Consider the following 27,380-nt stretch of genomic DNA (forward strand, 5'->3'; position numbering starts at 1 on the left):
GGAGGGGGGCGGGTGCGCGCGTGTGGGGCAAGGGGGAAGCCTATAAAGGTGACTAGGACAATTTTATTTTAATTTCGAAGAACCAGAAATTTCAGTACAGCTGTTGGTGGGGGCTGGAGGCAGTTTTATTTAGCTCAGAAAAGGAAGTTTTAACAGATTGAGCTCAACCCTAGCTATTGCCATTGGCACCGAGCAGTAAAGTTGCACTTTATTTTGCAGACACAACTGGTTCCTTAATGCAACACTTAAACACTCTCTAAACTTACAATTCTCTGTTAATAGCCTTACTTCAGCCACATATTCAGGAATGGTTTGATTTTTGTTTGGATTCCATTTATTAAAGCAGAAACCAATGACTTTGGGAATAATCGATATAGTAGAATTTTCACAATCAGGCCGGGCAAAAATTTTGTAGTGAAAACATTTTTTTGGTGAAATGTGCAGATTCAGCAACATTGAAACTTTTCAGGAATTCATGTTGGTTTTTCTAAATTGTTTGTCAGAAAAAAAAATCTTTAAAAAAAGTTCTGAAGAAGTCAAAATGACACTTTCTAGAGGAAATACTTAATTTTTTCAGTTAAAAACATTTTTATTAAAAGAAATTTTTATTTTTTTATCCAAAACAAATATAAAAATGGTCAAAATCTAAATGGACCATTTTGATATTTTTGAAATAAAACAGACCATTTCTTTTGGGGATAGGGTGACCAGACAGCAACTGTGAAAAATCGGGACTGGGGGTGGGGGGTAATAGGCGCCTATATAAGAAAAAGTCCCCAAAAATGGGACTGTCCCTATAAAAACAGGACATCTGGTCACCCTATTTGGGGAGGATCTTTGGAATTGCCAATGTGCCAAAACTCCATTATTCACACAGCTCCACAAAACAGATGTTTTGTCTGTGGGTTTAATGTGAGCTCATATGCTAGGCAGCAGGTTATATATTTAAAACTCCAGTAAACTTAGTAAAAATACCACCTTTCTCTCACCATCCATACCATTAACCATTCTGTTCCCTTCCAGTCTTTCGATATAGGGGACCAGCCTTCTACTGAATCTGCAAACAATTCCAGTTTCCCTGAATAGCCAGACATTTTTAACACTTTTTTTTCTTGTTCACTGAGCAATTTTCATGCCCAGTGTCTCCAATTTCTGTTTACACCCACTTTCACTAGGCAAATCAAATATGGAATTGCCAAAGCAAGAAGTTCAAAAATCACAAATAAATCCCTCAAAAATAATGGTATTGAAAACAAACAATTAAATCATGTTTTTTGGCCTGTCTTCCAAACTCTTCCTGTCACCACCATTGTGTGGGTGACAATAAGTGTTGCTGACTCTCATATATTTATAGTGAGTAAGGTGATTTTGTCCCCTGGTGCAGGAGCACCAGAAAACCCAGCTGAGATCAGATTTCACACATTGGTGTAAAGTGCTGCCTGATTGTGCAGAGTTTCCAGCTTCTCCCTAAAATCAAAACAACTAGTTCTGTGCTTCCTCCCTGCCCCACATCAATTCATTTTGTGCTTCCCAACCTCACAGCTCTCCCACCCTCTCATCAACTCTGCCCACTCATCACACATCATTTCTGCAATCCCCAGCTTCACTTATTCCCAACTCTCCTGACCCAGCTCTACTCCTCCTCCAGCTGTGCATGGTCTATGTACCCCCAAGCACGAACCCCACTTGGAGTTCTTGGTCACAAGGCACAGACTAAAGGGGTTTACAGAAGTTGTGCTGTTCCAGGCTTGCAGTCAGAATGACATACAGCCAACATAGTTTATATGATGCATAGGCGCTGATTCCCTGGGTGCCCCGGGGCTTGAGCACCCACAAAAAAATAGTGTGTGTTCAGCAGCCACCAACAGCTCCCCCAATCAGCTCCTTCCCCTTCCCCCAGCGCTGCCTGACTGCCAAGGATCAGCTCTTTAGTGGTGTTCAGGATGCGCTCAAGGGGACGGAGAGGAGCGAGGGCATGACACGCTTGGGGGAGGTAGCAGAATGGGCAGGGGAGAGGGTGGGAAGAGGCGGAGGTGGGGATAGGAGAATGGGTGTAGTGGGGGCAGGGCCTGGGTTGGAGCGGGGGTCGAGCACCCCCAGCAACTTACAAAGACGCCCCCTCTAATACAATATGCATTTAACATAGTTTAGGACACAGAGAGTACTAGAAATTAAAATACGGTATCACTTCCAGGGTGTTATTCTCTGTGAGTGGAACAAATAAAGTCAGCGGGGACTTACCTTTCCAGAATCTTAGTTTATCTGAGAAAGACAAAAGTGAACTTTTCAACACAGGGACTTATATTCATGTACAAGCTGAGATAATAGCTTGTAGAAATAGAAGAAATATCCAGAGTGAGAAATCATTCAGCCTGAACCCAGTCAAGTTCCCTCGCCCCTTCCCAATGCTAATTGCCTATCCCTGTACATAGACCCTGTCCTGAAATAGACCCAGTCACAATCCTCCACAGTGTCAGTGAGGTAGCCATGTTAGTCTGTATCCACAAAAACATCGAGGAGTCCAGTGGCACCTTAAAGGCTAACAGATTTATTTGGGCATAAGCTTCCATGTGAAAAAACCCAGTTCTTCAGATGCATCTTCCACAGTAATGCAGCAACATTTGAGATCTCACTTTGTACATTTCCTTGTCATGTTGCTGCCAGATTGACATCTGTGGAGTTGGAATAATCATTCTTTGATCTTCAAAAAAGATACAGCATTGACAGCAGCCATGTACCATAGACCATCTCATCACAGTATGGAAAAAACACATGGCACAGCTGCATCCCAAATAACTCTGCTTATTACATGTAAACAACCACGCAATGCCTAGCTCCATACATATTGCTGCCATGAGTGCTTTGTGGTTACTTCCAAAGTATAGAACACTGTGAGAACCACTAGAGGGCTCACGGATAATTTAAAGGGACACTACCCTATTACTATACGCAGTAATATAAGCATATCAAAATAATATGGCATTGCCAACCCAAAAAGTTCAAAAATCACAAATAAGACCCCCGCCCCAAGATCATGGGATTACAAAAACAAACATTTAAATAATATTTTTTGGCCTGGGGACTTACCCATTAGTCCTGGTCCTTTATCTAAGAAAGACAAAAGTGAAGTTTTCAACAGAGGAACTTATTTTAATGTACAAGTTGAGAAAATAGCTTAGTTTGCCGGGGTTAGAAATAATTCAGCGTGAATCACTCCCAGTCAAGTTCCCCCATCCCTTTCCAATTCTGACTGTCTGTCCCTACCCATAACCCCCATCCTGAAACTGACAGAATCACAATCTTCCACAGTAATGCAGCAACCTTTGAGATGCCACTTTGTACATTTCCTAGGGTTACCATATTTTGTGCCTCCAAATGGAGGACACTCCACGGCCCCCGGCCCCGCCCCCAGCCCCGCCCCCTCCCCAAAGTCTCCGCCCCCTCCCCTGCTTCCCGCAAATATTTGATTCGCGGGAAGCCTGAAGCAGGTAAGGGGGGTGTGGGGGGAGGAGGCGCGGCCCAGGCTGGCCCCCCGGCGTTTCCAGCCTGGGTCGGCTCGGGCCCTGGGGTGCCGGCCCCGGCCGACCACCCCCGGCCCGCCCAGCACTGCCGGCCCCTGGCGGCCCGGCGCACCCCCCGTCTCCCGGCCCCGGCTCCCGGCCCGGCTCCCGGCTGACCGGCCCCCCGCGGGCCCAGCTCCCCGGCTGACTGGCTCCCCGCCCCGCGGGCCCAGCTCCCCGGCTGACCGGCTTCCCGCCCCGCGGGCTCGGCTCCCTGGCTCCCCGCCCCGCGGGCCCAGCTCCCCGGCTGACCGGCTCCCCGCCCCGCGGGCTTGGCTCCCCGGCTCCCCGCCCCGCGGGCTCGGCTCCCCGGCTGACCGGCTCCCCGCGGGCTCGGCTCCCCGGCTGACCGGCTCCCTGCGGGCCCGACTCCCCGGCTGACCGGCTCCCCGGCTCCCCGCGGGCTCGGCTCCCCGGCTCCCCGCGGGCCCGGCTGACCGGCTCCCCGCGGGCCCGGCTCCCCGGCTCCCCGCCCCGCGGGCTCGGCTCCCCGCCCCGCGGTCCCGGCTCCCCGGCTGACCGTCTCCCCGCGGGCTCGGCTCCCCGGCTCCCCGCCCCGCGGGCTTGGCTCCCCGGCTGACCGGCTCCCCGGCTGACCGGCTCCCCGCGGGCCCGGCTGACCGGCTCCCCGCGGGCCCGGCTCCCGGCCCGGCACCACGCGTCCGGCCCCGCGCCCGGCCCGGCACTTTGACCCTGGCCCGGCACTGCGCCCCTGGTTCCCGGCCCGGCACCATGCCCCCGGCCCCGCACCGGCCCCGGCCCCGCACTGCCGGCCCCGGCCGAGCACCACCGAGCCCTCCCGATTTTCCCGGACATGCCCAGCTTTTGGGGATTTCCCCCCAGACGGGGATTTGAGCCCCCAAAAGCCGGACGTATGGTAACCCTAACATTTCCTTCTTGGGTTGCTGCAGTTTGACAGCTGTGGAGTTCGGAATAATTGTTTTTTGCCACAGAAATTGTACAACATGGGCATCAGCCATGTACCTTAAATCTGCCCTGGGGAGACACCTGCTAGGTCATAGAATCATAAAATCATAGAATATCAGGGTTGGAAGGGACCTCAAGAGGTCATCTAGTCCAACCCCCTGCTCAAAGCAGGACCAATTGCCAACTAAATCATCCCAGCCAGGGCTTTGTCAAGCCGGACTTTAAAAACCTCCAAGGAAGGAGACTCCACCACCTCCCTAGGTAACGCATTCCAGTGCTTCACCACCCTCCTAGTGAAATAGTGTTTCCTAATATCCAACCTGGACCTCTCCCACTGCAACATGAGACCATTGCTCCTTGTTCTGTCATCTGCTACCACTGAGAACAACTGAGCTCCATCCTCTCTGGAACCGCCCTTCAGGTAGTTGAAGGCTGCTATCAACCCCCCCACCCCTCATTCTTCTCTTCTGGAGACTAAACAATCCCAGTTCCCTCAGCCTCTCCACATAAGTCATGTGCTCCAGACCCCTAATCATTTTTGTTGCCCTCCGCTGGGCTCTTTCCAATTTTTCCACATCCTTCTTGTAGTGTGGGGCCCAAAACTGGACACAGTATTCCAGATGAGGCCTCACCAATGTCGAATAAAGGGGAACGATCACGTTCCTCGATCTGCTGGCAATGCCCCTACTTATACAGCCCAAAATGCCGTTAGCCTTCTTGGCAACAAGAGCACACTGTTGACTCATATCCAGCTTCTCGTCCACTGTGACCCCTAGATCTTTTTCTGCAGAACTGCTACCTAGCCATTCGGTCCCTAGTCTGTAGCAGTGCATGGGATTCTTCCGTCCTAAGTGCAGGACTCTGCACTTGTCCTTGCTGAACCTCATCAGGGTTTTTTTGGCCCAATCCCCTAATTTGTCTAGGTCCCTCTGTAACCAATCCCTACCCTCTAGTGTATCTACCACGCCTCCTAGTTTAGTGTCATCTGCAAACTTGCTGAGAGTGCAGTCCACACCATCCTCCAGATCATTAATAAAGATATTAAAGAAAACCAGCCCCAGGACCGACCCTTGAGGCACTCCGCTTGAAACTGGCTGCCAACTAGACATGGAGCCATTGATCACTACCCGTTGAGCCCGACAATCTAGCCAGCTTTCTATCCAACTTACAGTCCATTCATCCAGCCCATACTTCTTTAACTTGGCGGCAAGAATACTGTGGGAGACTGTATCAAAAGCTTTGCTAAAGTGAGGGAATAACACATCCACTGATTTCCCCTCATCCACAGAGCCAGTTATCTCATCATAGAAGGCAATTAGGTTAGTCAGGCATGACTTTCCCTTTATGAATCCATGCTGACTGTTTCTGATCACTTTCCTCTCCTCTAAGTGTTTCATAATTGATTCCTTGAGGACCTGCTCCATGATTTTTCCAGGGACTGAGGTGAGGCTGACTGGCCTGTAGTTCCCTGGGTCCTCCTTCTTCCCTTTTTAAAAGATGGGCACTACTTTAGCCTTTTTCCAGTCATCTGGGACCTCCCCCGATCGCCATGAGTTTTCAAAAATAATGGCTCATGGCTCTGCAGTCTCATCCGCCAACTCCTTTAGCACCCTCGGATGCAGCGCATCCGGCCCCATGGACCTTGTGCACGTCCAGTTTTTCTAAATAGTCCCGAACCACTTCTTTCTCCACAGAGAGCTCGTCACCTTCTCCCCATATTGTGCTGCCCAGTACAGCAGTCTGGGAGCTGACCTTGTTCGTGAAGACAGAGGCAAAAAAAGCATTGAGTATATTAGCTTTTTCCACATCCTCGGTCACTAGGTTGCCTCCCTCATTCAGTAAGGGGCCCACACTTTCCTTGCCTTTCTTCTTGTTGCTAACATACCTGAAGAAACCCTTCTTGTTACTCTTAACATCTCTTGCTAGATTCCAGAACTCATTCAGCACTTGATCTGAATTCTGAGGTGCCAAATGAGGTTGTCTCTCCCTCCCTTCATATATATATTTGGAGTCTTTGTGGCAGATGATGGAGCAGTCAGTAGAGAGGTCAAGATCCAGTAGGAATCTGAAGATCACAGCAGTTCAGGAAGCCCCTTATGCTCACGCAGACAGTGGAATGCCTCACATCTGTAGTGCCCCTGATGGTCCTTTGAAAGGCCCCAGTGACACAGATGCTGAGTCTCTGCACATCAGGGACAGCAACCCTGTGTCGGCCACTCTTGTTCTCCACCCAGCTCATCACAGTGGTGCTGAATGGCTACAGGGTGAGCCCGTACCTTTGTGTGGCCTGTATCTCAGTGAGGAAAGATACAGTACAGCCACCATGGATGATTTCAAAGATGCCCTGTGCCATAGTCAGGTGAAGCCTTTTCTCTAGAGGTGCCTGTGGCACATTGTTAACAGCTCCCTTCTATGGCATTCAGACAAAACCGTGCTTATAGGTTGTCCTCATCGTAGTTTAAGACTACTTAGAGAAAGAAGCAGCACTGGTTTGCCTATCATGTTTTATCCTGGCTTGAAGATTTATGGGGTTTATGTGGGAGATAGACAGCCGGATGCCTGGAGGAAGGCAGCAGGGCACATGCCCAGCAGCAGAAGTTTAGGCAACAAGGATACTTTTATCCCCAACATTTAGCACCGAGTGAGTGAATATAGGGTTTGGCTGCAGCTGAGTGTGGGGTTTGTGGATCTCAGTGATGCCAAAATCTGGGGGTTAGGTCCATTTGTGTATCTGGCCCTATATAAATTACTTAGAAGCAAATGTCCTATTGACTTTCAGTGACAGTTGTGCTCCTAAATCATTTAGGCTCTTTTGAAAAGCCCACCTGTGACATTGAGATAGAAGGGGTAAAGCAACCAGCAGGCTAAAGTGGCCCCAGATCAACCTTTAAGAAAGTCATGTTAGATAAGCCAAAGTGTTTGAAATTTAAACCTGTATTGTAGAGAATTAGAAGTAAATGCTAATTATATTGGCATGTGTGTACCTATATCTTGTTAGATGTTAATAATGCGATTTTATTAGCTTGTAGATGGCAAACTTCTATTCCTGTCCATCACTGTATTCTAATGATTCAGATATCAAAAGGGAATATAGCAAGTAGATGAAACATTAGGTGTAATAATATCATTGTCTTTATTTCTCTTTGAAGTTTGTAGTAAACTACCGACGAACCTTTGGATGGTTAACGGCCTTATGCTAAACAATGCAACTAATTACCTGTTACACTCAGGAAATAGGACTTGACTGTTCAAAGCAACAATGTACATTACTAGTCCTTGTGTTACCTGCTGTCAAGAGGTTATCGCAGCCTGCCAGAGACCTATAAAAGAACTTTGGGATCTGATCTTTTTTCATCTTACGTCCACTTGAACCTTATCAGGGGAGGTTTCAAGTGACAAGACTGAGGTCTCCAGGTGTCCTCTTGATTTCCCTACTATTTCTCATGGAAGAATTTATACAGTTTCTGCTTATGCGCTGCCTATTGGATTATAATTTATGGAATTGATTCTGAAAGAACTTTTTGCAGCTCAGCATCTCACCATCTCTACTATAAAACTGACCTAAGAACTTTATTCATATCTGTAGGTATAACGATCTTCTAACCATAAACACTCTCTTTTCTTTTTAATAAATCTTAGATTAGTTAATAAGAATTGGCTGCAAGTGTGTGATTTGGCTAAAGTCTGAAATATTCATTGACTTGTTGGGTAATGTAGATAACATTGGGACTGGAATAATTTTATATATGGTGAACAGGATTTTATGTAATCCTCACCATATTGGACTTGGATGTATGGGTGTTCCAGGGCTGAATTTCTTAAGGGAAATGTATTTTGTGGCTTCTTGGTAACTAGTAAGGTGTTGTAGAAGCTGTTTTGTTGCTGGTTGATGAATCTAATAATTAGAATAAACCACCAGTTTGGGGGATCAGCTATCCCATCCTTTGCAGTTTGTCCTGATTGAGCGATCTCAGTGAGGCGCCTCAGGGCACTATGGTCACACTACCCTATATAATCCATGTTTTACACACAATAGAGAAACAAAGCCTCTTATTTAACCTTGTATCATGGAATCTATTCCATCATCCAAATGGGCAGTGGTTGTGAGGTTTAATTAAACTCTATTACATATAGCCAATATTTCTGAAGGGAAGTCAGAGAAGCCGGTAATGTATAGTACAGAACTGGATCATAGAACACTCATCACACCAATTCAACTTCAGAAATCAGTGCATAGAACAGTACTCACTTTTCCCCATCGTTGGCTTTTCTGAAAGAGAAAAACAACATATGCATATTGTTTAATTTCAAATGAGTTAAAAACAAGGCACTTATTCAGCATCTAAATTGTTTGCTATATGAAACGATCCATCATAACAAAAGTTACAGTACAGTAATATTCTGATAGCCCCAGCACCCGATGAATCAGTTTAAGGATCTCATGTTCTCAGACTTTCTTCTTTTCCTATGTAAGTCTGAATTCCACAGGTGGAATTCCAAGAGTTTAGTAGCTGTATAGTCCTCGGAATTTTTCAATCAGTATAGCAGCTGCAATTTATTTGAATTCCTAAGGGTTTATTGGCTCTCTGAATGCATCTTCTGCTCTGCATTAGTTTGTCTTTCAGTACCAAAAAAAAAAAAAAAGATAGATACATTCAGACTGGAAATAAGGTGTACATTTTTAATGGTGAGAGTAATTACCGCTTGGTAATAATGACATTAATATACTTAAATTTAACATCCCTGTGGTGGGGAAAACACCACTGTGACCCAGCACTGTAGCTTTTAATTTCAGAGAGGGGGACTACACAAAATGAGGAAGTTAGTTAAACAGAAATTAAAAGCTACAGCACCAAAAGTGAAATCCCTGCAAGCTGTACGGAAACTTTTTAAAGACACCATAATAGAGGCTCAACTTAAATGTATACCCCAAATTAAAAAGAAGAGGAAGAGAACCAAAAAAGTGCTACCATGGCTAAACAACAAAGTAAAAGAAGCAGTGAGAGGCAAAAAGGCATCCTTTAAAAAGTGCAAGTTCAAATCTAATGAGGAAAATAGAAAGGAGTATAAACTCTGGCAAATGAAGTATAAAGATATAATTAGGAAGACTAAAAAAAGAATTTGAAGAACAGCTAGCCAAAGATTCAAAGTAATAGCAAAAAAAATGTCAAGTACATTAGAAGCTGGAAGCCTGCTAAACAACCAGTGGGGCCATTGGACGATCAAGATGCTAAAAGAGCACTCCAGGATGATAAGGCTATTGTGGTGAAACTAAATGAATTATTTGCATCGGTCTTCACAGCTGAACATGTGAGGGAGATTCCCAAACCTGAGCCATTTTTTCATAGAATATCAGGGTTGGAAGGGACCTCAGGAGGTCATCTAGCCCAACCCCCTGCTCAAAGCAGGACCAATTCCCAATTAAATCATCCCACCCAGGGCTTTCTCAAGCCTGACCTTAAAAACCTCTAAGGAAGGAGATTCCACCACCTCCCTAGGTAACCCATTCCAGTGCTTAACCACCCTCCTAGTGAAAAAGTTTTTCCTAATATCCAACCTAAACCTCCTCCACTGCAACTTGAGACTCCTTGTTCTGTCATCTGCTACCACTGAGAGCAGTCTCGATCCATCCTCTTTGGAACCCCCTTTCAGGTAGTTGAAAGCAGCTATCAAATCCCCCCTCATTCTTCTCTTCTGCAGACTAAATAATCCCAGTTCCCTCAGCCTCTCTTCATAAATCATGTGCTCCAGCTCCCTAATCATTTGTGTTGCCCTCCGCTGGATTCTTTGCAATTTTTCCACATCCTTGTAGTGCGGGGCACAAAATTGGACACAGTACTCCAGATGAGGCCTCACCAATGTCGAATAGAGGGGAATGATCACGTCCCTCGATCTGCTGTCAATACTCCTACTTATACAGACCAAAATGCTGTTAGCCTTCTTGGCAACAAGGGCACACTGTTGACTCATATCCAGCTTCTCATCCACTGTAACCCCTAGGTTGTTTTCTGAAGAACTGCTGCCTAGCCACTCGGTCCCTGGTCTGTAGCAGTGCATGGGATTCTTCCATCCTAAGTGCAGGACTCTGTACTTGTCCTTGTTGAACCTCAGATTTCTTTTGGCCCAATCCTCTAATTTGTCTAGGTCCCTCTGTATCCTATCCCTACCCTCCAGTATGTCTATCATGCCTCCCAGCTTAGTGTTACCTGCAAAGGTGTCACATTTAGGTGATGAATGTGAGGAACTGTTCCAGTTTGAGGTGTCATTAGAGGAGGTTTTGGAATAAATTTGCAACAGTAAGGCCTGGTATAAGGAGCCTGGTGTAAGGACTAAGGTCTGAACTAAAGTCAGGACCTGCTGATACAAAGCAACGTAAGCAAGAGTCAGGGTATGAGCAAACGTCAGGTCCTGTTACAAAGCAGATGCCTGCTTGCAGGTTCACTATCCAGTACATGAACTTGGCAAGAACAGGGCTGGCATTGCAAAAATTGAAACACTCCTAAGAAATGCTAGGCACAGGTCAATCACATAAACACATTCCAGAAGGGTGGTCTAGGTTATTTCAATATATACGACAACAGAGTGAATATCCTGGCCTACACAGACGTTCTGGTCCTGATTGCAGACAACCCTGAGAGTCTCCAACAAATGCTTGACATAAACCAATAGTAAAACATTCTATAGTCATATAAATAAGAAGAAAGCAAAGAAAGAAGAAGTCGGACTGCTAAACACTGAGGATGGAGTGGAAGTTAAGGATAATCTGGGCATGGCCCAATATCTAAACAAATATTTTTTGTTTTTAATAAGGCTAATTAGGAGGTTAGGGATAATGGTAGGATGACAAACGGGAATGAAGCTATGTAGGTAGATATTACCACATCCAAGGTAGAAGCCAAACTCGAACAGCTTAATGGGACTAAATCAGGGGAGCCCAGATAATCTTCATCCAAGAATATTAAAGGAACTGGCACATGAATTTGCAAGCCCATTAGCAAGAATTTTTAACGAATTCGTAAACTCGGGGGTTGTACCGTATGACAGGAGAATTGCTAACATAATTCCTGTTTTTAAGAAAGGAAAGAAAAGTGATCTGGGTAACTACAGGCCTGTTAGTTTGACATCTGTAGTATGCAAGGTCTTGGAAAAAAAATTGAAGAAGAAAGTAGTTAAGGACATTGAGGTCAATGGTAATTGGGACAAAATACAACATGGTTTTACAAAAGGTAGATCGTGCCAAACCAACCTGATCTCCTTCTTTGAGAAGGTAACAGATTTTTTAGACAAAGGAAATGCAGTGGATCTAATTTACTTCCACTTCAGTAAGTAATTACCTCATTTGATATGGTTCCACATGGGGAATTATTAGCTAAATTGGAAAAGATGGGGATCAACATGAAAATTGAAAGGTGGATAAGGAACTGGTTAAAGGGGAGACTACAACGGGTCACACTGAAAGGTGAACTGTCAGTCTGGAAGGAGGTTACTAGTGGAGTTCCTCAGGGATCGGTTTTGGGACCAATCTTATTTAATCTTTTTATTACTGACCTTGGCACAAAAAGTGGGAATATGCTAATAAAGTTTGTGGAAAATGGGAGTATTGCCAGTACAGAGAAGGATCAGGATATCATACAGGAAGATCGGGATGACCTTGTAAACTGGAGTAATAGTAATAGGATGAAATTTAATAGTGAAAAGTGCAAGGTCATGCATTTAGGGATTAATAACAAAAAAAATTGTTATAAACTGGGGACACATCAGTTGGAAGTAACAGAGGAGAAGGACCTTGGAGTATTGGTTGATCACAGGATGACTGTGAGCCGCCAATGTAATATGGCTGTGAGAAAAGCTAACGCAGTCTTGGCATCAGGTGAGGGATTTCTGGTAGAGATAAGGAAGTGTTAGTACCGTTATACAAGGCATTGGTGAGACCTCATCTGGAATATTGTGTGCAGTTCTGGTCTCCCATGTTTAAGAAGGCTGAATCAAACTGGAACAGGTGCAGAGAAGAGCTACTAGGATGATCCGAGGAATGGAAAACCAGTCTTATGAAAGGAGACTCAAAGAGCTTGGCTTGTTTAGCCTAACCAAAAGAAGGCTGAGGGGAGATATGATTGCCCTCTATAAATATATCAAAGAGATAAATACCAGGGAGGGAGAGGAATTATTTAGGCTCAGTACCAATGTGGACACAAGAACAAATGGATATAAGCTGGCCACCAGGAAATTTAGACTTGAAATTAGACGAAGGTTTCTAACCATCAGAGGAGTGAAGATCTGAACAGCCTTCCAAGGGGAGCAGTGGTGGCAAAAGACATATCTAGCTTCAAGATTAAGCTTGATAATTTTATGGAGGGGATGGTATGATGGGATAGCCTAATTTTGGCAATTAATTGATCTTTGACTATTAACGGTAAATATGCCTAATGAACTGTGATGGGATGTTAGATGGGGTGGGATCTGAGTTACTACAGAGAATTCTTTCCTGGGTATCTGGCTGGTGAGTCTTGCCCACATGCTCAGGGTTTAGATGATTGCTGTATTTGGGGTCTGGAAGGAATTTTCCTCCAGAGCAGATTGGCAGAGGCCCTGAGGGTTTTTCTCCTTCCTCTGTAGTGTGGGGCATGGCTCACTTGCTGGAGGATTCTCTGCACCTTGAAGTCTTTAAACCATGATTTGAGGACTTCAATAACTCAAACATAGGTTAGGGGTTTGTTACAGGAGTGGGTGGGTGAGATTCTGTGGCCTGCTTTGTGAAGGAGGTCAGACTAGATGATCATAATGGTCCCTTCTGACCTTAAAGTGTATGATTCTATGTTTCTATGACATCACCAGCCAGGCTGCCAACTGAATGGGACTCAGCTTCAATGCCAGGAAGTGTGCATCCCTGCATATCAATGGCAGTAGAAGGGATTCAGTCCAGGTGACACCATTTCAGATCCAGGGTGAACCCATGATCTTCCTTGAGGACGGGCAGGCACACCCTCGGGTTTCCGCATTCAGCAGACACCTGAGGATGCCATCGCAGAGATCCTACAAGATGTGGCCAGAATAGACTCCCCCCTACCGGAACCGAAGATCAATGCCTTGAACACTTTCCTGATTCCCCATATCTCATTCATCCTGAGGGGATCTGCCATGGCAAAGATACCTCTTAACAAGGCAGAAAACACCATCCGGCAGCTGGTGAAGAAGTGGATGTTTCTTCCCCAGAGGGCCAGCAATGAACTGGTGTACATCTTGCACAGGCAGGGCGGCGCCAACGTCCCCCGAATAGGTGATCTGTCTGACGTTGCCATGATCACTCATGCCTTACACCTTCTGAAGTGCCCAGACGCCACGGTGAGGAACATCACCTTCTTGATGGCTCTGCAGGATGCCATCAAGAAGTGAATCACCAGGACCCCCTCCAACCAAGATGTTGCCACCTAGCTGAGCGGCTCATTGGAATGTGAATTTGAAAGAGACAGAGGAGACTTTGCTTCTCTCTGGACTCGTGTCCACAACACTATGCGACAACTGGAGAAGCGTATCGACTGCCACTGGATGTGGTGCGACGAATGCCAGGAGCTGGGAGTCCTGGTACCAATGGTGAAGAACACGGAGCACACCATCATCACTCCAAGAGCTAGAACCATGCTGGAGTGGACCCTGAAGGATTCTGTCCACTGCCAATATGTGGAAAACCTGAAACGGAAGCTGGACCAGGGCAAGGCATTTGAGATTATATGAAAGTGGGACGCCAGCAACCACTTTCTCCTTGGGGGCAACTTCACATGATTTGCTGACTGGAGGTTCATCCACAGGGCCCGGCTCAACTGCATTCTGCTGAACAGAGCTGTCCACCATGGGAATTGGGACAAGCAATGCAGGAAGTGCGGCTACGCCAACGAGACGCTACCCCATGTCCTGTGTACCTGCAAGCCCCATTCGAGAGCTTGACAGCTGCCACACAATACCATCCAAGATCGCCTGGCCAAGAGCCATCATGCCACCCAGGGGGAAGGTTGCTCTAAACTCCGCAATCCCCCAGAACCGACAGCCAATTGTGACCGGACATTGTCATCACCAACGAGGCCGGAAGAAGATCACCATGGTGAACGTCACAGTGCCCTTCGAGAACAGGACCCTGGCCTTCTACAATGCCCGAGCTTGAAAGATAGAGAAATATGCCCCTCTGGCCAAAAATGTTGAGAGGTAAGGGTTACCTGGTCCAGACACATGCACTGATCGTCGGAGCCTTAGGCACATGGGACCCCAGTAATGAGCGAGTGCTGAGATAATGTGGAATCGGTCAATGCTACGCTCGACTGATGTGGCAAAACGTGGTGTTGGACGCCATCAGGTGGTCAAGGGACATCTACATAGAATACATCACTGGACATCGGCAATACCAGGAGGGTTGAGCTGGAGTGCCGATGAGAAACACAGTCAGGGAATTAACTGAAATATTTTCCTCATGGATTGTATTTTCTAAATGGACAACCTACCTAATTCTCAATTACTGAGGGACAATCTCCACTCATTGTTATATTTTGCTTTCCACAACCAAATCTCTGTACAACTTTTCATGAGGGCTGTTAATTAATTAATTAATATATTACCTATCTCATAGAGCTGGAAGGGACCCCAAAAGGTAATCAAGTCCAGCCCCTGCCTTCACTAGCAGGACCAATTTTTGCCCCAGATCCCTAAGTGGCCCCCTTAAGCATTGAACTTATAACCGTGGGTTTAGCAGGCCAATGCTCAAACCACTGAGCTATCCCTCCCCCAAATATGGGGATGTTAATATCTAAACTGTATTGTTAAATCTAATCACCTAAATTTGGGTTATTGCTGATTCATAGAATCATAGAATATCAGGGTTGGAAGGGACCTCAGGAGGTCATCTAGTCCAACCCCCTGCTCAAAGCAGGACCAATTCCCAACTAAATTATGTACTCTATGCATCATATGACTTTTAAAAACAAACTTTGTATTTGTAGATAAGCTAAGCACTATATCCAGATATACAGTCACTCTTTTCTAAACCTCTCTCTCTCTCTGTATATATATATTAACATTAGCTTTAATAATTTTTTTAAATCTATGGAGTGCATAGGTGCTGAGTTTCTAATCTGCTGGGGGTTGCTATCCACTGGCTCCACCCAGGCCCAGCACCCACTCCACCCCTTCCCCCAAGGCCCCACCCCCACCCCGCTTCTTCCCATCTCTGCTCTGCCCCCACCCAGCCTTTTCCTGCCCCCACCCTGCAACCTTCCCCATCCAGTTCTGCCCCCTTCCCCAAGTTTCACTGCACCCTAGCTCCTCCCCCCTCCCCCCCAGCTCCTCCTGATTCCCTGAGACAGGTGATCAGCGGTAGGCACTGGGAGGGTGGGGAAGGTTCTGATCGGCGGGGCCCACTGGGGGCAGGAGGTGCTGGTGGGAGGGGAGGGAAGGTTCTGGTAGGGGGGTTGCCTAAGATGGGGTGCTATGAACATGCTTCGTTGACAATAAACCTGGCCAAATGCCTTCGTTACTGAACCAAGGTTGTGGTCTTTTTGGGCAGTTTGATCGATGTCTGCTGCATCAGCTATCTGCACAGAGCTGGTGTAGCACACAGGGGGAACACACACACAGCCAGCAACTGACAACAACAGGGAAATGATACAGTCTATAGGAAGAAATTTTCATAATCATTTAGGCAAAATCATGGTAATGACAAATAGAAACGTAAACATCACAGCATTTTCCTATCCTTTTGGTGTATAATAAATCTTGAATGCAATAGTAAAGTATACATTTAAAACACAGTAGCAAGACTTATGCCTTACAAAAATAATCATTGTCTCTGTAAAGAACCCTGTTTTTAGAAATCATGCATCTTTTTTCATTATGAAGTTGACAGCCTGAAATGTGACTTCCCTCAGCTCAGTTGTGATTCACTATACCATAATAACGTTAGTGAGATGATGTATGTTGCCACACGGTTAACAATTATGCTTATCAATAGGCTTACTTATCAAATGGAGGCAGGAACAGATACAGAGAGAACTCTGAGTTTAGAGTTTAAGACTAACAGAAATATTGGGAGCATAAGCATCTGAAGAAGTGAGGTTCTTACCCACGAAAGCTTATGATCCCAATACTTCTGTTAGTCTTAAAGATGCCACAGAACAAACAGTAAAAGGACCAAAAAATTCCATCATGGCTAAACAGCAGAATAAAAATGATGGTTAGAGGTAAAAAGGCATCCTTTAAAACTTGGAAGTCAAATTCTAGTGAGGAAAATAAAAAAGAGCATAAACTCTGGCAAGTCAAGTATAAACACATAATTAGGAAGGCTAAAAAAGAACTAGCAAAATACACAAAAACTAACAGCCATTTTTTAAAGTACATCACAAGTACTTGTCAAACAAGAAGAAGCCTGTCAAACAATCAGTTGGGCCACTGGACAATCAACATGCTAAAGGAGCACCCAAGGAAGATAAGGATGTTGTGAAAAAACTAAATGAATTGTTTGCATCGGTCTTCCTCACATCGTCTGGAGTGAAGATTGCCACACCTGAGCCATAATTTTTAGGTGAAAAATCTGAGGAACTGTCCCAGATTGAGAAATCAATAGAGGACGTTTTGGAACACAAATTGAGAAATTAAACTGCAATAAGTCACCAGGACAAGATGGTATTCACTTAAGAGTTCTGAAGGAAGTCAAATATGAAACTGCAGAACTGCTAACTGTGATACATAACCTATCATTTAAATCAGCCTGTGAATCAGATAACTGGAGGATAGCTAACGTATCGCCTATTTAAAATAAAAGGCTCCAGAGGGGATCCTGACAATTACAGGCTGTTAAGCCTAACTTCAATACCAAGCAGACTGGTTGAAACTATAATAAAGAGCAGAATGATCAGACACAAAGATGAACATGATCTGTTGGGCAATTGTCAACATGGTTTTTGAAAAGGAAATCATGCGGCCACAACATATTGAATTCTTGGAGGGGCTCAACAGACATGTGGGAAAGGGTGATCCAGTGGATATACTGTACTTGGACTTTCAGAAAACCTTTGACAAGATTCCTCACCAAAGGCTCTTAAGTATGCAAGCAGTCAGGGATAAGTAGGATGGTCCCCTCATGGATTTGTAACTGGTTAAAGATAGGAAACAAAGGGTGCTAATAAATGGTCAGTTTTCCCAATGAAGAGAGGTAAATAGCTGAGTCCCCCAAGGAGCTACACTGGGACCAGTGCTGTATAATATATTCATAAATTATACAGAAAAAGGGATGAACAATGAGGTGGCAAAATTTGACACTGATACAAAATTACTCACGATAGGTAAGTCCAAAGCAGATGACAAAGAGTTACAAAGGGACCTCAAAAAACAGGGTAAGTTTTTCAGAGTTAACTGCAGTTTTAAACCAAAATTTGTGGCCTTCCAGGAGGGCATCCACTTAGGGTTTCAGGCACCCAGCCATCACCTAGCTCAGGCAGAAACCTGCACCTCTCTCCCACCAGACTGATTTCAAGCTTGCAGTCCCTGTGCACCTCACTGTGATTTCCTCAGCAGGTCTGACCAGGGTCCAGCACCTGTGCTTCACCTTTCCACAGGGGCTAACATAGTGTATAACAGTGACCGACCAGCCTTCACAAATCAAAACACACTTTTTCTTAGGGTAAAAGCATTACAGAGAAATACAGATAAGTTCCTAGATGCATGCTAAAAGCTTACCACAGATCACCCATCTGTCTTATGGGGCCTCAGTAAACCAAAGTTCCCCTCCCTCAACTTGGACAGAAGGTCTTGTCTGTTTTCTGGTTCAGAACAAAGGCCCTCTGTGTATTTAAACTCAACCTTTGTATGCTGCCCAAAGCCATTTCTTTGTCTGTTGGTCAAAACTCAGTTTGTCAGTATAGGGGAGCCTCTCCTGCAGGAGGTATCTCCCTGGAGGGCTTTGCAACCTGAGTGATTCATCTTCATCACCTCCCCCACCCCATTGTTTTAGTTCCTGGCATTCTGTACAATTCCTGGCTCTCAGTGTTGCATAAAAAAATCATATGTTTCATACGATATGGTCCTCAAAGATATTGCCTGCAGTTGCAATATCTCTCACACCAACTTCCAGCAACTTCCTACAAAATGCTGCAGCCCACCTGCTTAGCCCGCTCCCCCCCCAAAAAAGGCAACATTCATTCAGTACTCTGCTTTGTGGGTTGGCTCTGTAATAAATACAGACAAATTCAAGGTGCTTATCCTGATATGCAAGGCCTCCACACAACTGTGCCAATCCTACCCAAGGTCCTTGGATACTACGGTGATGGGTTTGGTATGGAACCCTGAATAGAACAGACTAGAAATCTCCTCCCTGTCCATCACCATGACCAGCTGATCATTTGTATTCTCTACTGGAGCCATGAAACTATTCTCTAACAGAGGAAGTCTCCTGAGTTGATGAAAGAAAATTTCCATGGAAGCCAAATCTAGGGTATGGAACTCATACTGACAGGAGAGAAGCATGAGCACAGACCCCACTAAATGTAAAACTCCATTCTTTGGCATAGATTTTCCACAATAACTTCTTCATGCACATAGAGACACACAACAAACTCACTTACACCCCCAACACCTACACATGCAGAATAAATGAATATCCCTAAAACCTAGTAATGCCACAATCTGGGAAAGGAGGAAGAGAATTGCTATTTCTATGTTTAAATATTTGGGAGATGGTCAGGTAACTACAATGATGGGAGCCAAATAGGTAACTTGATAGATAGGGAGGGAGACATCCTAGGAGAAAGACAGTAAGTATCAATTAATTTCTAAACAGTTGTTTGCAAAAAGGGACAATTTGCCCCACTGCTACACAGGGCAATAGGAAGATGGATTGCTTGTGCTCTCCCTTCTGCCCACATCCAGTCCTAGACCCAGTGGGATTGCACCAGTTCCAGTGCAGAGAGTTCCCTAACTTACTGCAGAGAAGTTAGCAAGCAGACTTTGCCCATAAAAGACTATGCTCTATTTTATGTGGTCAGACCTGTTTTTTATAACTGTTCTTATCAGCTACAAATATTGTGCTTGACATGTTTTATTATTTAACATTAGGAACACCCTGTTTTATTGTCTATATACCTCAAAGGTTTGTGTGATCTTTATATGAACACTTATAGAAAATAGAACACGGAAACTGTACACCATAGCTGCAATAAATGTAGATATAAATCTATACATACCTGTTTTCCTGTAACAGAAAGTGCTTTATGAAGCATATTTTGCTAAGTACCTATGGAATCTTTATATATTAATAAATATAATAAACACTAACGTAACCTTCATATATGGCACTAGTAAGACTATTACTGAATACAGTTCTGGCGTCCACACTTGATAAAGGATTTTAAAAAATTCATAGGGTTCAAGAGGAGTGTGACAAGAATAATTTGAGGTCTGGAAAACCTACCTTACAGTGAGAGAAAAAAAGCAGCGCTATGTAGTTTTTCCAAGTGTCCTAGTTTCTTCCCCTCAGCAATACTCCTTTTACTGTCTTCATCCCTGCGCTGTCCGCCTCACCATTCTTCCCTTCAATGTCATAGAATCACAGAATATCAGGGTTGGAAGGGACCTCAGGAGGATATCTAGTCCAACCCCCTGCTCAAAGCAGGACCAATCCCCAACTAAATCATCCCACCAAGGGCTTTCTCAAGCCTGACCTTGAAAACCTCTAAAGAAGGAGATTCCACCACCTCCCTAGATAACCCATTCCAGTGCTTCACCACCCTCCTAGTGAAAATGTTTTTCCTAATATCCAAACTACACCTCCCGCACTGTAACTTGACACCATTACTCCTTGTTCTCTCATCTGCTACCACTGAGAACAGTCTAGATCCATCCTCTTTGGCACCCCCATTCAGGTAGTTGAATACAGCTAACAAATCCCCCCTAATTCTTCTCTTCTGCAGACTAAATAATCCCAGTTCCCTCACCCTCTCCTCATAAATCATGTGCTCCAGCCCCCTAATCATTTGTGTTGCCATCCACTGGACTCTTTCCAATTTTTCCACATCTTTCTGGTAGTGTATGGCCCAAAACTGGACACAGTACTCCAGATGAGGTCTCACCAATGTCCAATAGAGGGGAATGATCACATCCCTCGATCTGCTGGCAATGCCTCTACTTATACAGCCCAAAATGCTGTTGGGCTTCTTGGCAACAAGGGCACACTGTCAACTCATATCCAGCTTCTCGTCCACTGTAACCCCTAGGTCCTTTTCTGCACAACTGCTGCGTAGCCACTCAGTCCCTAGTCTGTAGCAGTGCATGGGATTCTTCTGTCCTAAGTGCAGGACTCTGCACTTTTCCTTGTTGAACCTCATCAGATTTCTTTTGGCCCAATCCTCTAATTTGTCTAGATCCCTCTGTATCCTAACCATACCCTCCAGCATATCTGCCATTCCTCCGAGTTTAGTGTCATCTGCAAACTTGCTGAAGGTGCAATCCACACCATCCTCTAGATCATGAATAAAGATATTGAACAAAACCGGTCCCAGTTCCGACCCATGGGGCACTCCGCTTGAAACCGGCTGCCAACTAGATATAAAGCCATTGATCATTACCCGTTGAGCCCGAAGATCTAGCCAGCTTTCTAGCCACCTTATAGTCCATTCTTCCAGCCCATACTTCTTTAACTTGCTGGCAAGAATACTGTGGGAGACCATATCAAAAGCTTTGTTAAAGTCAAGGAATAACACATCCCTGCTTTCCCCTCATCCACAGAGCCAGTTATCTCATCATAGAAGGCAATTGGGTTAGTCAGGCATGATTTGCCCTTGGTGAATCCATGCTGACTTTTCCTGGTCACTTTCCTCTCCTCTAAGTGCTTTAAAATGGATTCCTTGAGGACCTGCTCCATGACTTTTCCAGGGACTGAGGTGAGGCTGACAGGCCTGTCGTTCCCTGGATCCTCCTCCTTCCCTTTTTAATGATGGGCACTACATTAGCCTTTTTCCAGTCACCCAGGACTTCCCCTCATCACCATGAGTTTTCAAAGATAATGGTCAATGGCTCTACAATCACATCCGCCAACTCCTTTACCACCCTCGGATGCAGCGCATCTGACCCCATGGACTTGTGCTTGTCCAGCTTTTCTAAATAGTCCTGAATCACTTCTTTCTCAACAGAGGGCTGGTCACCTCGTCCCCATACTGTGCTGTCCAGTGCAGTAGTCTGGGAGTGACCTCGTTTGTGAAGAGAGAGGCAAAAAAAGCATTGAGTACATTAGCTTTTTCCATGTCCTCTGTCACTAGGTTGCCTTCCCCATTCAGTAAGGGGCCCACACTTTCCTTGACCTTCTTCTTGTTACAAACATACCTGAAGAAACCCTTCTTGCTACTCTTAACATACTTTGCTAGCTGCAACTCCAAGTGTGATTTGGCCTTCCTGTTTTCACTCCTGCATGCCTGAGCAATATTTTTATACTCCTCCCTGGTCATTTGTCCAATCTTCCACTTCTTGTAAGCTTCTTTTTTGCGTTTAAGATCAGCAAGGATTTCACTGTTAAGCCAAGCTGGTCGCCTGCCATATTTACTCTTCTTTCTACACATCGAGCTGGTTTGTTCCTGCAACCGCCATAAGGATTCTCTAAAATACAGCCAGGTCTCCTGGACTCCTTTCCCCCTCATTTTGTTCTCCCAGGAGATCCTGCCCATCAGTTCCCTGAGGGAGTCCCCCCCCCCTCTTCCTTGTAGCTGATCTCCCTCCTAACTAAACTAAACACACACACAAAATTGTAGCATTAACATGCTGTTTGCTGCTATCTTTGTTTTCTTTGCTTGTGTGTTCTGCCCCTTCCTCATTCTTGTCAGTGTTGTCTATTTAGAATATAACCTCTTTTGGGAAGGGACCATTTTTTTGTTTTGTGTTTGTACAGTGCCGGGCACAATGTGGTCCTGATCCATGACTGGGGCTCCTTGGCCCTAAATAATGTACAGCCCCTAGCACAATGGGGTCCTTCGCCATGCCTGGGCCTCCTAGGCACTACTGTAATATACACCTATAAATAACTTGTTCCCTGGTCTGCAAATACTGAGAGAGAGTGAAGATATCTAACATTTGGTGGCTCATAATCTGTCAGTCAGAGGCATAAAAAACATTCAGTTGCTTTAAATTCAAACCAGAAATATTCAAGCAGGAGCTAAGATGCAAAGTTTGAATAATGAAGGTGATTAATCATTGGGACAGGTGCCCATAGCTTCTGGGGTGTGGGGAGGTGACCCAATCACTCAAATTCCCTCCCTTGGATACTTTAAATCAAATCTGAATGTCTCTTTCTTAAAAATCTGCTCAAGCTCAACTGTGTTAGGGTCAACGCTGGAAACAGAAGGTGAAATTCTCTGGCCTGTTTGCACCAGAGATGAACACAGTGGTCCCTTCCAGCCTTGGAGCCTATGAATCTATAAATTTAATGTGTCTTCATGTATTAATATTATTATTATTGTTTAATAAATTAGGGATGCCACAATCTCCACTCTTTATCTGCTACATATATTATTTGTACTGTGCTCAACCTAGCAACAGCCTGACAGGGCTACACAGCATACACACATATTTAACAAAATAAAATACCTGCCCAAACAGGTTTACACTCTAAGTATGAACCAAGAGACAACAAATGAATGAAACAAAAACTTGGGTTGGGGGGCATGTGGAACACAAGGAAACAATTAGATGATTGTAATGTCAGCTCCCCGGATGCTGAACCGCCCTTGAGTTTTTTGAAGGAGGAATTTGAAGGAGGACAATATTGTGGTCTGCATGTTTCATATCATGCATATAAAAAATCAGTAGTTCTTTCTTCAAGTGGTCAAATAAAAGTTGTGATCATGAGCCCTTAGGCATCCTTTTCTGAATGAAGGGAAATGTACAGCCTCCCTCTAGTCCATCTCCTTTATATGGGCTACTTACTGATAGAAATAATTTATTTTAGGTTTTCAAAACAACTTTGGATTGTTTGCCCTGACCAGGACAGAGATCTTATTTTTTTTTTCTTTTATTTCTCTATAGTGTCAAAGAAACTTATAGCACTGTTTTATTAATACAAATTATTATTTTAATTTATATAATTTTATAAATGAGATGGGACTTGTTTTTTTTTTAATATCTGCAATTAATAGTGATAATAAAACTGAATGAATAATTGCTTTTTCGATGTTATGTCTGAAACACATACCCCCCAACAAAATTCAAGTTAAACACAATGTGTCATTTAGTTTTTTGGGTTTTTCACTGTTTTGTTTTAATTAAACCTCACTAATATTTAGATGAAAGAGCAATTTGAAATGAAAGGTTAAAATGTTTCATTTACAAAAAGTCAAAACAAAACATTTAAACTTTTTTTCAGAAAATTGTATACAATTTTTTTTCAGCAAAAACTATTCACCAAATTCAACCTGAATTTGCCAACTGCTTCAGTTGCCCTGGAAAAAAAATCACCTAGCTCTTGTTGACAGGCTGATGGTGACCATCTGACCTTTAATTGGACAAACAGAAATTAAACAAGTAAATTAAACAAATTGACAGAAAATCCAGAATGAAATTACATTTTAAGAATTCACCTATTTATAATAAGATATGAAGAAAAAGACAGCAAGTGACATTTACTACCTAAGTTGGAGGATATTTTAAACACATCAAGCCCTCAGTGGGTGTGATGGAAAAAAATACTTGAGACACTCCTGCAAAAATAGTTGATATTGTTATTATGTAACAGAACAAGGGAAAAAGTTAAACACACTCAAGTAGACACAGGAAAATAACAATTGCCATGTTGGATCTGACAAGGTGGAAGAACCCTGTAATAGCCATTACGGAATAACCTGCACATACAGGATATTTTATCTGACATATTTTATGTTCCTTTACTACATTGTCTTTGCTTAAACTTGATTTCTATTTTCTGAAGGACCCTTTGTCTACCTGCTCCCTTTGTCGTATGTGTGTGTTACTCTGCGTGGTACAAGAATTGTCTCTCCGCTTTTGTACGCTAAACTTTGTCACTTTTTAAATTTGGCCAGTTTGTGGGTAATTAAAAGTTACCCATTATTAAAGTTTTATTAGACTTAATTGCCTCTTTGATCATACTCAATTTTTTGTAAATAGGCTGATAGAATAACCCTATAAGACAGAAACTTCAACAAAACTTACAACTTGTAGCAAAGTAACAGAGCCTTATTTAGAAAAAAAATATGAATATTGACTCACGTTTTCACTCTGAAGTTAATCACAGCCCCTGTGAGTGCCTTCTGAAATTTCCCGTTGAGTAAGAGCTTTGATCGGAATTCACTCTATTCTCTCTATAAAACAGAAACCAGTTTCCTTTCTGGAAAATCAATGTACTAGTTTCACTCTCTGCAGCTGAAATGTAGAAAAGTTCAAAGGTTCAAAAAGCAAGACACTCCCTGTTATGTTCACCGCATACACACACAGAATTTGAAAGAATCAATACTCTTGCTAGACAGTTGCAACATAAGACTACTTTATTTCTTTGAATCCAGAAATTTAACACTCAACAACCAAACACAGAAATAGACCAAGCAGACTGCTACCGAAGGCAGAGAGACACAACTCAAACCATCTTGATCCAGACTGTAGTGACAGACTGATTGCTGAGGACCCAGATTGCACACTTCCACTCAGAGCACCCAGTTGCAAGCGGGACCAGGAAAACCCATAGAATTTAAAGTGACAATTTGTAATTTTAATACCACACCACCTATACAGTGTGGGCATTATGTGACCTTGCTCTTTGAGTGTGAAGGTACATTTGATCTAAATCAAAGAAAATGGTAACAGTTCAGAACAAATGGGATTGCCACAAAATCAAAATTTTCCATGAGAAATTCAAGTTGCTGAAATGTTTGTATCTACATTGAAATAACCATCATAGAGAGTTCTCTTAAAACATCTGCTCAATATGCAGCAGCAGTCAAAAAAATAATAGAATGTTAGGAACCTTCAGGAAACGAATAGATAATAAGACATGAAATATCATAATGCCAAAATATGACTCCCTGGTACACCCACACATTGAATACCACATGCAGTTCTGATCACCTTATCTCAAAAAAGATAGATTAGAATTGGAAAAGGTGCAGTGACAGGGTATGGAACAGCTTCCATATAAGGAGAGATTAAAAAGACTGGGACTGTTCAGCTTGGAAAAGAGATGAGTAAGGGGAGATATGATAGAGGTCTATAAAATCATGAATGATAAGCAGAAAGTGAATAGAGAGAGTTTATGTACCCCTTCACATAACACAAGAACCAGAGGCCACCCAGATAAATTAATAGTCAGCAGATCTAAAACAAACATAAGAAAGTACTTCTTCACACAACACACAGTCAACCTGTGGAGTTCATTGCCAGAGGATGTCGTGAAGTCCAAAATTATTATAGGGATCAAAAAAGAATTAGATAAGTTCCTGGAGGATATGTCCATCAATGGCTATTAGCCAGGATAGTCAGGGATGCAACCCCTAGACACTGACTGCAAGATGACAGGCGATGGATGACTTGATAATTGCCCTCTTCTGTTCATTCCCTCAGAACCATCTGGCACTGGCCACTGTTGGAAGACAGGATACTGGGCTAGATGGACCATTGTTTTGACCCAGTATGGCTGTTCTTATCTTCTTATGCCAGTGTCCCAGACATCTCTGTGTGAATGTGTTTACAATTTCCAAATTATATAGTTATCATATAATGAAAATGCTGCAGAAAACACTTTGTTTATCTCTCCCCTTAGGAACAGCCACTTTCTGTTACCCTACATCCATGGGTAAGGACATTGGTGAGGCCTCATCTGGATTACTGTGTCCAGTTTTGGGCCCCACACTACAAGAAGGATGTGGAAAAATTGGAAAGAGTTCAGCGGAGGGCAACAAAAATGATTAGGGAGCTGGAGCACATGACTTATGAGGAGAGACTGAGGGAACTGGGATTGTTTAGTCTGCAGAAGAGAAGAATGAGGGGGGATTTGATAGCTGCTTTCAACTACCTGAAAGGGGGTTCCAAAGAGGATGGATCTAGACTGTTCTCAGTGGTACCAGATGACAGAACAAGGAGTAATGGTCTCATGTTTCAGTGTGGGAGGTTTAGGTTGGATATTAGGAAAAACTTTTTCACGAAGAGGGTGGTGAAGCACTAAAATGAGTTACCTAGGGAGGTGGTGGAATCTCCTTCCTTAGAGGTTTTTAAGGTCAGGCTTGAGAAAGCCCTGGCTGGGATGATTTAGTTGGGAATTGGTCCTGCTTTGAGCAGGGGGTTAGACTAGATGACCTCCTGAGTTCCCTTCCAACCCTGATATTCTATGATTCTATGTCTACATTACAAATTTCAGTTAATAAAAGTTATGTCAGCATTAACCATTGCAGTTAATATATCTTCTGTGTACTGGTTGCGATGGTACTGCACAAACTCACCAGGAGGGCTTGTGTCAATGCAGAGTGCATTACACAATGGGTAGGTACTCAATGTGCCACATGTCACTGTCCAATGCAATGCCTTTTGTAAACTTTGTTGTGGGGTAGAAATGAGTCATGCAGGGATCTCTGGGCACTTGGGGTTGAATTCCCAGCATGCAACTTCTTCATCTGATGAGGTCATCCACATCCCACAAATTTTCACACATTGTTTAAAAATCCCACAAACTTTATGGCATTTTCCCATGTCCGCCATCCAGAAGTATGGATTCCACAAAAGTCTGCACCATTCCCATGAATCTTGCAAATATAGGACAAATGATTATCCTGTATTTGCAGACCTACAAGAAGTACCACAACAATGATTTCTTAATGGACAATTCCTTTATGGACAAGTTGCTAAAGTATATAGCAAAAAACAATTCAAGGGCCA

At 43.9% G+C, this 27,380-nt stretch overlaps 1 long non-coding RNA gene across 1 annotated transcript in view; it reads right to left on the minus strand.

Annotated features, from left to right (window-relative positions):
• LOC135976245 (uncharacterized) overlaps positions 1–24,869 on the minus strand; it is a 31,189-nt gene extending 6,320 nt beyond the window's left edge. Inside the window, exons 1-4 of the long non-coding RNA XR_010593414.1 lie at positions 24,729–24,869; positions 8,737–8,757; positions 3,088–3,108; positions 2,242–2,262 (exon numbers count right to left, since the gene is read on the minus strand). This is a non-coding gene — a long non-coding RNA (uncharacterized LOC135976245). The remainder of the gene's footprint in view (positions 1–2,241; positions 2,263–3,087; positions 3,109–8,736; positions 8,758–24,728) is intronic.
• Between the last annotated feature and the right edge of the window lie 2,511 nt (positions 24,870–27,380).

The sequence above is a fragment of the Chrysemys picta genome, chromosome 17 (genome assembly GCF_011386835.1).
Source record: "Chrysemys picta bellii isolate R12L10 chromosome 17, ASM1138683v2, whole genome shotgun sequence".
Lineage (NCBI taxonomy): Eukaryota > Metazoa > Chordata > Testudines > Emydidae > Chrysemys > Chrysemys picta.